General features: G+C 37.3%; 1 protein-coding gene across 3 annotated transcripts in view; it reads right to left on the minus strand.

The window, feature by feature from the left end:
- zgc:172282 (leucine-rich repeat and fibronectin type III domain-containing protein 1-like protein) overlaps positions 1-12,029 on the minus strand; it is a 224,736-nt gene that overhangs the window by 173,160 nt on the left and 39,547 nt on the right. The window lies entirely within an intron of this gene.

Consider the following 12,029-nt stretch of genomic DNA (forward strand, 5'->3'; position numbering starts at 1 on the left):
TTTTTTTGCCTGATAGGAAGAAGCCTGACTTGAGGCACGTAACATGTGCATCGTCTCAAGGTGACCTAGGTCTCAAACAATTCATAATTCTGATTCTTCTGCCCCTTCTTGCTGTTATCCTTGAAAACATTTTGAGTTTTACAGGTCATGGTGTCCTGTCCTGTTCTGTTACTGAGACATATTGATTCCAGTTAAATAGGAAGCTGTCCAAAACAAACACTGCACATTTTGGAAAATGTCAAAAAACATATCATCATTTATCAGCGTAAATTTGGGATCATTTTGCATTGAGTTGACATAGTTTGATGTTTGCTGCCAAAGTCTGCAGTAGACCACTGTTTGCATTTACAAAGGCAAAAAAAACATTTTGTGGTGAATATTTATCTGGTTTTGGTTTGAAATATTGGTGCTCTGAGCATTTCAGCTGCTTGTGAGCTAAGCTTACCATTAGCATTTGGACCTCACACTTGCTGTCATATTAATGATACACACTCACCAGAAGAACTTCACACAAGATGATTGGCTCGATCAAATGAGACTATGGAAGGACCCATGGGTGCACTGTGTATTCTAACTCAACACTGAGCAGTGACAGCATCTGCAACACCACACATTTCTCTGGCCCAGACATTAGCATGCAGACATGCAGCTTCAGGCTCATTCATAATGACTACAAGTCTGGGCAGGCTTACTGTCTTGCTCTTTCTCTGCCTCCTTAGGTCTGTGACAGAAATCAGAAGCTTCTATAAGGGCTTTGAAAGTATAGCTGTTTGCACAGCCAGGCCCAGTGATAAAATTACCTGTTTCCCTGCGGAAATAAAGACATAATTTTAATCATTTTCATTTCAGCTACTGCTGTTACAGAATGTAACGGAGCCAAGACAATACTACTACAGAAGCTTTCAGTGAAACATGATGGGAAAATGAGAGAAGCCCTACAATATTTGCTGTAGGGAAAACAGGTAAGCAGAGATGTAAAAGGCAAATACAAAGAGAATACAAGAGAAAGCATATAGTCATAGAGCAAGAACGCACATTTGGTGTGATATTTAATTATGCACTGCCACATATCACTCTGTGTAGGGATGCAAGTGACACTTCTCTCTCTCTTCAACTCTACTTATCAATCTCTTTATATATTGCTCTCTCATTCAGACAGACTGTTTGGAGGAGAAGGATGTCATTGCTGCCTAGCAACCCAGAGTCAGCCTGAGAGGTTATGGCAACATTCCTTTTTTTTATATACTTGTCTTTGGCAAGTTTCACACTTTCCCTTGATTCAAAATGAATGGATTCACTAATACAATGGAATAGACGCAAAACCGAATGTCTTCCCCAAAGAATTGCGTATACTCATGATTGTACTAGCAAATAATTTTTGATCATTAACAATAACACACATCCAAATGTTCTGTACAATAAGACATTTATCTTGGTGTTATTGTAACAGAAATACACAGCCTAGTGCTTCCTGTGGCATTTCTTAAATTTAAATCTCGACATTTACGATTTTAGCTGCTCTACAGTTTTGGGGGCCCCATGTTTTTTGTTTTGTAATGCAATTTAAGTTTTTAGTGGCAGGCAGGACAGTCAGATTCTTCTACTCTTGTTTTCATAGTGCATATGCTTAAAGTCTTGCTAAAATATGCAAGACTTTCCTAGAAAAAGATATCATCTGGATAGCAGTCAATTTTGCTTCAAAATCTTGTTGTTCGGGATTAAAAGACACATATTGATTTGTATTCAATAACAAGAGCAGAGTTCTGTTTTAATATTTTAATAATATGACATTAAATCAAGTGCCTCTTAGAGGAGTAAAAAAAATAAATCCCAAAAATAAACTGGACTGGACTCATTATTTTATTAGTGTAGTTGAGTTTGGTTACCAGAATTTCAAAAAATCTCTCAAATCAGCAAAACGTTGTACATTGATGATGCCAATGATGAATGCTATATTCTAAAAGACAGATTTGTGCACTCTAAAATATGACCTCAAAAAGTAATAATAAAAAACCATAGATATTATTCTACATGATCAGATTCTCATTATGTTTGTCATTGCCAAAGGACTTTAAAACAAATATATCTCTAAAAGTATATTTCATTTTTAGGTTTAATTGTATGTTTTATCCTTTTGTTTTGAAATTTAATTTAATGCAAGATTAAATTAATTTTGGCAAAGTGTTAAATGTCGAGAAGTCTTAAACATACCATTACAATACGTAATACACAAAGAGAATATCAACTAGAATCATACCTTTTAGTGGCAGTCCATCCATGCACCCGTCCGTCCGTCCATCCATCCATCCATCCATCCATCCATCCATCCATCCATCCATCCATCCATCCATCCATCCATCCATCCATCCATCCATCCATCCATCCATCCATCCATCCATCCATCCATCCATCCATCCATCCATCCATCCATCCATCCATCCATCCATCCATTGATCCTCTAGATTTGCTCCAGTCTTGTTCAAGGTCATAATAAAATGCAAACTTTAACAATCACTACTATAGCACTTTTTTAAGAAATAGCTTTGCATATTATGTAATTTACAGTAATCCATGAATGAATATTTTCTGAATATTCAAGCTGCTAGCTAAGCCTAAAGAAAACCTGGTAAAAAATCTGACAAATTACAAAATTGGTGGATTGGAAATTAACTTACATCTAGTTAATTCAATGCCAAGCATAAACTAATTTCAAGGTTATCCATCACCAGTGGTTACAGTCCTCCATTTAGTCAGTTGAATCTACAGTATTAAAGGATTTCTATCCTGAAGGAGTTTATCCTGACAGTTCATGTTGCCACAGGCTTGTCTCAGCAAGGTTTAAGGTGATGACTTCCTTTTCAAAGGGGTTTCCATCTGCGCCTACTCATACACATACTCAGCAAAGTACTGGTATGTTATCAAGTACAACTCTCAATATATGCAAACACAAAGAGTCTCTTCAGAAAATGCATAAATAAAGAAAAGAACAAGGGTATGCAGACAGGGGGATAGGGTTGATTTCTTGCTTGACTGAAAATAACAATTTCCATCTAAACTTGTCTGAGTTGTAGGTGTAGCTAAGCCAGCAATCAGCTCTTTTGGGATTTCTTCAAATAAAATTTGAGGTGAAGTAATCAAGTTCTTGAAAGCAGACTTTGAAGCAGAATGCCATGTACGTAATGCCATTCTCCAAAAGCACAGCTGGTGGCATATAGCAGCAGAAGCAAAAACAAATGTTTAAAGAAGGTTGTGTATTCATGTTTTGTGCTGTTCATGTTTTCATGGATTTTTTTGAATCCCTGACATCATTCATAGACATAAACCATTTAATAATAACATTGAACAGGCATAGTAAATACCCTAAGTTAGCTCATTAGAAATATCTCTGGATGATTGTGTGTCTTGGCCATTCTCTGTGATTGCTAAGAAGCCCAGTGTCTTTAATGTGGCCCTTCAAAAACCCACAAAAACTGAGCTGGAATTACTTGTGACCCAGTGTAATCTGACAGAGCATACACAAGGTGGGCCAGAAAAAGCTTAAGATAATAGAGGCTCCACCCGCCAGAGGACCCGAGGGATCCGCTGTCAGCCCCAGAGGTCAAGTCTCCATCGGCGTTTCCATGAAGGGGAACTACACCGTTGTACAAAGTTTTAATGCTCTACCTCTTTGATGTATATTGCTAGTGTGCTCTAAGCTGTTTTTTGGTGGCTTATTACAACCGCAAATCAGAAAGAAAGGACCATATTGAAAGTGCAAGAAATTATGATTGATACATTTACGTCAGTGTATTTCTTTCTAAGCAGTATACAGTACATCCCATAAGTTTGATTATTCATCCATATTTTCTATATGTTCAGATTCAGGGCTCTAATAGTGTTAATGGCTTATTTCAATGCATTGTGTTAGGAAAATAACAAATGTTACATTTCTTTTTTTTTTTTTTTAAATGTAAAAAAAAAATGCTCAAAATGCACATTTTAAGTAAAAAAGAAAAAATAAAAAAAAAAAATAAAAAAAAAAAATATATATATATATATATATATATATATATATATATATATATATATATATATATATATATATATATATATATATAGATATTTGTGAAGATATAAACATGTTTAAAAAAAAAATGTAACATCTGACTCAATAAGTATTTGGAATGCCATGAATGCATTAGATTGTTGGGCAACATAGCGAAATATGGATAAAATAAAGTGACACACCCAGAATATCACTGTTCTGTGAAGCCTCTTTAAAGATATTTGATATTTTTTTGAGTTTGAAGGGAATGAAAAGATCCTTTGAAAAATCTTGGCATGTAAGCGCACGAAAGAGTTTTTCTTAGTGATTTATTCAAAGCAATAAAAATGAGTTCTGAGCAGGTGCAACGCAGTGTTTTATGGTTTCAATCTGCTGCAGTATGACTTTATTGTACTTTTGACTGTAGCCTTCTCACAAAGATATCCAAGAAGGCTTTCATTAAAGAATCCAATTAGGCGGGTTTAGCTTCTTGCTGTGAAAACAAGCTTCATTAAAACATATTGCTCCTCTTGTCGTGTGGAGAACCACAAGGGATAAGTCCATGACCTATTTTGGGTCTCCACCTAAAGTAGTAAAAATCCCCAGCCTGCGTGTGGTGGAAATTCTCGTACTGTTTCTTCTTTCCTGAAGGGCTCTCAGGACAACATAAAGCACCAAAGAGACACAGAGAAACAGAGCAGAACCGGCAAAATTAGATCTTTCTCTAGGCTCAAACCTAACTATCTCTTTCCTTGAGAGCACACATCCAGGAGAACACTGAGAATAACACGATATAAGTGAAAGGATGACAGACGTCAGAGATAGAGCACATGCAAGGAAATGCAGGCAGAGAGACGACTTTCAGAGAATTGCATTGCATAACAGGGAGGTTTGTACTGTACCTTATGAAAATGTCAGTTTTACTGGTATTTGCTGGTTGACTAAATAATTTCTGTGCAGCTATTCTGATATTGCCACTGGAAATATAATCCAGTTGTTGGAAATGTTATTTTATCCATGTGAAAGCAAGGTGACACCATCAGCCACCTCCCTCCCTGCCTCAGACTCTGTCCTCCCTGTATTCCTCCCTCATTTTCTTGCTGTCTTTTTATGTGCCTTCTTCATGCCCTCCTGCTAGGGCTGGGCGATATGGACCAAAAGTCATATCTCGATATTTTCTAGCTGAATGGCGATACTCGATATATATCTCGATATTTTTTCTGTGCCTTAATTGGGGTTTCCCCCAAAGCATTATAGCATAGCCTCTCTGTTAGCATCTCTGTTAGCTTCATTTTTTTCTGAGTCAAACCATTAAAAAAACAGTCAGTTTTAATACAAAGCCTCGTGCCAAATGTCACACAGGTACCTTTATTAACAGAGGTCTGCACAATATCAAAATGTATAAAACAAATGAAATAACAATAAAATGCATGCATATATAGAATAAAAATGTTTCTTGAATAAAATAAAACAAATATCCCTTTCCTGCATAACAATTAAATTAAAATACACTGTGCAATTAATACAATGTAGACAGTAACAGGTAGACTTTTCCACTGAGGTTGACAGTTGTGCAAATAACAAAACATTTGTGCAAATCTCAAATAAAACATTCAAGTCAATTTGTCACAAAATAAGCTATATCAAAATCGTAAAAAAAAAAAAAATATTTTTTTTTATTTTTTTTTTTAAACAATCGATATAAACGAGATTGTCTCGTACCATATCGCGTTTGAAAATATATCGATATATATTAAAATCTCGATATATCGCCCAGACCTACCTCCTGCCAATAGCATTGCAGTTTATTTTCTTTAAAACAGCTAGTGGTGCAAAGGATAGCTTCTGAGGGAACACCACAACCCCAGTCCGTGCTTTTCAATCTTGTATTGGCCACTTTACATCCAAATTTATGATGCTTCTCTTTCCTATAAGATTACAGCAAAGAAGGAAAATTAACCAAGTTGGAAAAATGACTATTCATGATTTTTTGTTTTTTGTTGTTTTGCTTTGTTTGTTGTTGTTGTTTGGTGTTTTTTTTGTTTTTTTTTTTGGGGGGGGGGGGTCTATTGACTCAGGTGTGAAGGAAATTACTGCGGATTTTCAAAAATGTAATCAGGCAGCATGGTCGGATAAACTGCTGAAATAATGTACGGATGATTGAAGAGATGGATCAATGCCGAGGGAAGGGTCCAGACTGAGCCTTGTTTAATCACACAATCTCACCACTCTACATCTGTTTTGCTCCACCCCCAGTCAGGCCATCTTCCCACCCACACCACCTGTTATGGATATATTGTAGATGTGGGTTTTGTGTCTGTGTGTGCACCCTCGTTATGCTTTAATCCCATGTCCCATCACGTTGACACACTAACCTCCTAGCAAGGACTAATCCAAATGAGGCTCCATATTATTGTAGCATAGATTGTGTCATATGTCCATACACTGCAGATTCATAGCCAGCAGTTTTTTGGGTGTGTTTTTTTTTTAAATAGCAATGCAGGGAATTCAATTAACCTAACTGCAGCAGGCAAATCTTTCTGTGTAGGGAGTTTTTTGAGTCAGGCAATTAAATTCTGATATTACAGCCCTTTCTTCATCCTTTATCCTTAGCCGTCATGTAGTGATACATCAGCATTAGCAAGCACAGGTTTTTTTTATATTTCTCAGCTGTCAGATACATGAACATATGGGAATGGATGCTGAATATGCAATCCACCCTTGACATGTGAAACTTTTAGAAACTTTCACCCAGCTGTTGGAAAGTATAACATGTTTACTTTTTTTCACGAGTTGAGTATATACGGTTCTGGACCATATATTTCTTACTAAAGTCATTCAGGAAAGCTTTCTGCCCTGAATCGAATTAGGAAATTTAGTTTCCTGCTGTTAAAAACAAGGTTCATTAAAGTTTATTGCTTGTTTATTGCTGTGTGGAGAAGCACATGGTATAGGACCATGACCTATTTTGCATCTTAATCTGAAGTGCTAGAAGTCCTCTAACTGTGTGCGTGTGTGTATTAGAAATGCAGTGTGTTTCTGCGAGCCTTCCAGGATGACATTAAGCACCACAGAGAAATGGAGAAATAGAGCAGAACTGGGAAAATTGGATATTTCTCCAGGCTCAACCACAACTTGCTCTTTGGTGGAGAACACATATCCTGACCTTTTCTGTAAATGGAGCAAAACAACTTAATTCCTCAGCAGCTTTCTTTAACTGGTTAAAATGGACAATGAACATTTCAAACTTCCTGTAGGGCACCAGAGTGATGGAAGACTCCGCAGTCCAGTTTTTCTTATCCCGAATCTGCGCTCGGAGCCACCAGCCAGCTGGCTTGACACTATTGCTACTTTACAGAGGCCACAGTGAAGCGATGTCTGAGCCAACGGGCTGACAGAGTTCCCAGCAGTCGCACTGACTAACACATACAGAGGTGAGCAGCCTTTGTATGGCCAGATGGTGACACAGACCAGCTATTTATAGCCTCTCTGAAATAGTGCAAAGAGAAGGCAGTGAAAGAAAGGAGAAAGAAGCAGTAAGAGTGACGTCACACAGTCAGAGGCATCGATGTCTTCGTTTGTGACGTGGGTTTATTGGCGATATCAGTTCACATGTTTAGAATATGCCGTTTTTGTACACTGAACTCCCCAGTCGAAGAACAGACCAGCTGAACATCTGACACATTCACATCTGCTTGTTGCTTTGAGAAAAAACACTTGTTAGCTGTGCATTTACAGAATCGAAAACACTGCAAAGACCTAATACGTCTAAATGTGTGAATGTTCTCTTTATAAGCCAATCTGGAAGGTGTGTTTTGGCTTCACTGAGATGTAACTTCGGCGTTAAACTATGACGCTTTTAATGATAATAAATCTGATCACTATTAATGAAAGTGTTCATATTTTACTTCCCAGATGTGACTCATTCAGAACCCATTCAAAAATTAAAATTACAATGAATCAAATGTTGTTGTCTTTCTCTCGCTTACGTTTTTGATTTTCACAGAAAACATTTTTCGAACAAACTAAATAAGGTGACAAAACAAAATGCATTTTCACCTACAGTTCGCGCTGAAGTCAACGGATCCAGCTGATGCATGTGTATCCTCACATTTGTGGCTGAAAATAGCTTTTCAGAGCCGTTCATTTGGGGAATACAATCTTCTACAGGTGCAGACAGAGGTCAGCCATGACTGAGTAACAGGGACCAAAACAACTGGGGAGAGGGGTGAGAAGTGAGGGGAGCACGAGGCGCGACGAGCAACTCAGGTGTCCTGCTCAAAAACAAATGACCAGCACCACCGTAGCCCGTCTGTGAGGCTGTTTTGATTTTATGCAGATGGCACGCTCCGTAACTGTACAATGGCTAAGTTATGAGACATTATTAAGTCACTGATCACATCATTGATAGGAGATTTTGGGTGACCTGCTTCTGAGAAATGTAAAAATTGATATGTCTTTTCTTAAATTGCAAAAAGTTATGCACGACCAACAATTGCTGCAGGTAGTCAATCTAATTAGTCGATCCGTTATGAGCTTCGATTCAAGTAATTTGGATCCTGTTGTTTGCACAGTCCTTCATTTCATAAATGTATAGTAATAAACAAACCAGTTTTGTATGGCTTGTCTTGGAATCTACCGATGTCGACACAATATTGGACTGGGATTTATGTTAAAGATTACTATTTCTCTCTTACATGGAATTTAAAGAGAAATAGCAAAATTTATAATACAAAAATGAAGTACTAACATCAGTACACCGAGAGACATGCCAAGATTAATTTAATCTGGATTCACTTCTGATCCCAGAAGGGTATTTTTAGATTTATTTATTTATTTATTTTAATTTATTGCGTGTATGTGTGTGTGTCAGGAGGATTTGTAAACAAGCCTCATCCCCTGCACAGATGTTAGAACAAACAAGGATATGTGAGCACTAACTGGGTAGTAAGCAACTACAGAAAATGCAACATGATAAAAGCCATAAAGCCATAATACCAGTAGAAGTAAAGTTACATCACATGTTTGAATTTTGCAAATACCTAATACTATATTTAATTTTATATCACACCAGTTTCAATATACTGTCTTTTCTGAGCTGTAAGGTGCACTTAAAATCCTTAGATTTTCTCAAAAACCGGCAGTGCACCATATAATCCGTGGCGCATTATGTGTGAATTTTGTTTTGCTTACTGACCTCAAACCAATTTTATGACGAACTGTTTGCTGCGCTCAAAAATAGTGCAGTTTTAGTGTGACTTTGGTAAGCAACAAAGCTGCTCTGCTTGATTGATGGTCGGACCGTTCAGCTGACACGTTAAAGTCGGTCCTGGGTTGGATACAGGTTGCAACGTCAGACAGCGGTAGATAACTATTATGTAGTCCTGGTAAGCAACCATCATCCAACATCTGGTCAACGTTACCTTACTATAATTAGACGTCAAGCTAACGTTAGCGTAAACCCAATTTTCAAATCTATATCATAATCCAATTGTAATCAAATGTTGGAATACAACGCTGTTCCAACCTCACACTAACTTCAGGTGTCGCTATCGCTGACAACGATGAGATCAGAGAACAGGACGTAGTACGACGCTTACCTCCGCCACTTTTTATTTGTGGATTTGTGCAAGACGAATGATTTAAATGTGAGTGTATTTTTTTTTATTAGTTACAGCTGAACGATATTCTGAGTTATTGTGACTAAGTTTAATAAAGCTCGATTTACCTGACTGTTTTGTTTTGCTTCGCTTTATATATGTTTTATCATGCGCCTTAAAACATGCGCCTTATGTATGAAAATAGACCTGCTCATTGATATTGCGCCTTATAATACGGTGCGCTTAATGATCCGTAAAATACGGTAGATATATTCAAATAGAATTATTATTTAAAGGATGAACTCACAGCAATTCAAAAGGGTGTACACATCAAATGTATGAACATATATTAGACACCGACATTCACTGCATATTAAAGTATTCTTTAGGGTCACAAGGCTTTGTTTTGTTTGTTTGATGTTTTTTTGTTTTTTTTTTACACCCACTCATAAATAAAACTGCAATTGATTATGTACCTGAGCCCACATTATAGTGTTATGGTAACATACATCTTCACTTCCATTTGATTGTGTTTGAAAACTGCCTGCCTCCGCCACTCCTGAACCTCCTCAGCTGCATTATCAGATTCTGACCCATTGCTGGAGTTTCTACGACTGTGTTATTTGATAATCATTAAGGGGCAGGATTAGTGCCAGACAGTACTGCTGAGCTCACATTCATAACACACGTGGTCAACATACGGCATGATGAGAGCTTTTTTCCCAAGATTTTTCACTTCAAGATCACATATCAGGTCGTGTGGATTGTGTTTTACACGGTGAGAGGCAGAGCGGGTTATTTGCCTTATGAAAGAAGGAAGCAGTTACCCTTTTAAGCTTACTGCCTCATCATTGCAATCTGCTTCAGTCTCCATTATGGTTATAAAAATGACAAGACATCAAACAAATGACAGCAAAACTCCTATCAGGTATTCAGAGATAGTTTGCACTTGTAAAACTAATGTTCACCTTAGGCGGACCTCACAATATGCTTCTTTTCATCATTCATCATCTATTCACCGATGTATTCATGCAGCACTTCTTCTCTATCACACAAATACAAACCGTTGAGCAAATCAAGAATACAAGGGTTTCCTGATTTTGCCAAGGTCACTGTGGAATGTGGAAGTGCTGTGGATTGAATTGCCAATATGCTGATTGGTGGACCACGGCTCTGTAATATCAGTTATGCGAGAGCTTCTATATTAATAAAAAGCTTTTATGGTAACGAACAATATGCTTTTTAGTTGCAAAAGAAAAGACCACTTGACTGGTGTTTTGTGTTGTATGAGGTATTATAATATAATTTTTTTTCATAACGTTAATTTTTTAAATTGGCAACCTCGTTTTGGTGCCATAATCTTATCCTTTGATATTTTCTTAAGCCTTACAGTATTGCTTTGTTCCTTAAATTTAAATACTTAAGAAACGTTAAAGTGTATTAGAAACAAGGGGGGAAAAAAAGAAAATAGGCAATTAAATGAGGCCACTGTCAGCCTCATCACATCTGATTAGGCAGGTTCAATGGAGGTGATGAAAACCAGGGCCCTTTAAAGTATAGACGACATCCTAAACAGGTGTTCGCTGAGAAGTAGAAGCTCCGTTTTTTCCTGCAGAATGTGATAATGAATCAGTACTTAATTACAAGTTCATTTAGCTACCAGAGTCCTCTAGAGAATCCATCCATCTCTCCATTTTCTGTACCTGCTTCATCCTGTTCAGGGGGCTGGATTCTGCCACAGCTGTCAACAGGCGAGAGTAAACTCTTTTTCCTTCTTTCTAATTAGGTGCGATACCTTTAGGGAAATTTGGCCAAATTACTCAATGGTCTTTCTTTTACAGTAACAACCACTGAACTGGGTTACAGTTCATCTAAATGTTTTTTACTGTTCATTCATCCAAAGTTCCTTTTTCCTAATTGTGAAAGTAGATCTGGTATGTAAGTATGAAACTACACATATAATAAACTGTAAATAAAACAGGTAAGCACATTATATTAATGAACAGATATGGCACTAATTTAAAAGGTTATTGTTAACTGATTGCAGTAAATCTTTGAAATGATCGAACACAGAAAATATTTTCTTTGACAAGTCTTCCTTTTGCATCGCTGTAAACTGCAGGTTATTTTAAAGCATTCTGGAAGAGCTGGTGCTTAGAGTTGGTGATAGTCAGAGGCAATGTGTTTATGAGGGCACTCGGGTGACGCACCATCATTGGGAAATCCATTCATTCAGTCATTCATTCTTTCATTTCAGTGCTCTGTTACAGTCATTGTGACTGATCTGACAACTTTAGTTACCTCTGTGTTATTGTTCAATCAGTATAAAGCCATGACACCAGTGGTCCTGTGTCCCCATGAGACTCATGTCAGTTTTTTCACATCTCAGATGCTTCAGTGCAATC

The sequence above is a fragment of the Cololabis saira genome, chromosome 4 (assembly GCF_033807715.1).
Source record: "Cololabis saira isolate AMF1-May2022 chromosome 4, fColSai1.1, whole genome shotgun sequence".
NCBI lineage: Eukaryota > Metazoa > Chordata > Actinopteri > Beloniformes > Belonidae > Cololabis > Cololabis saira.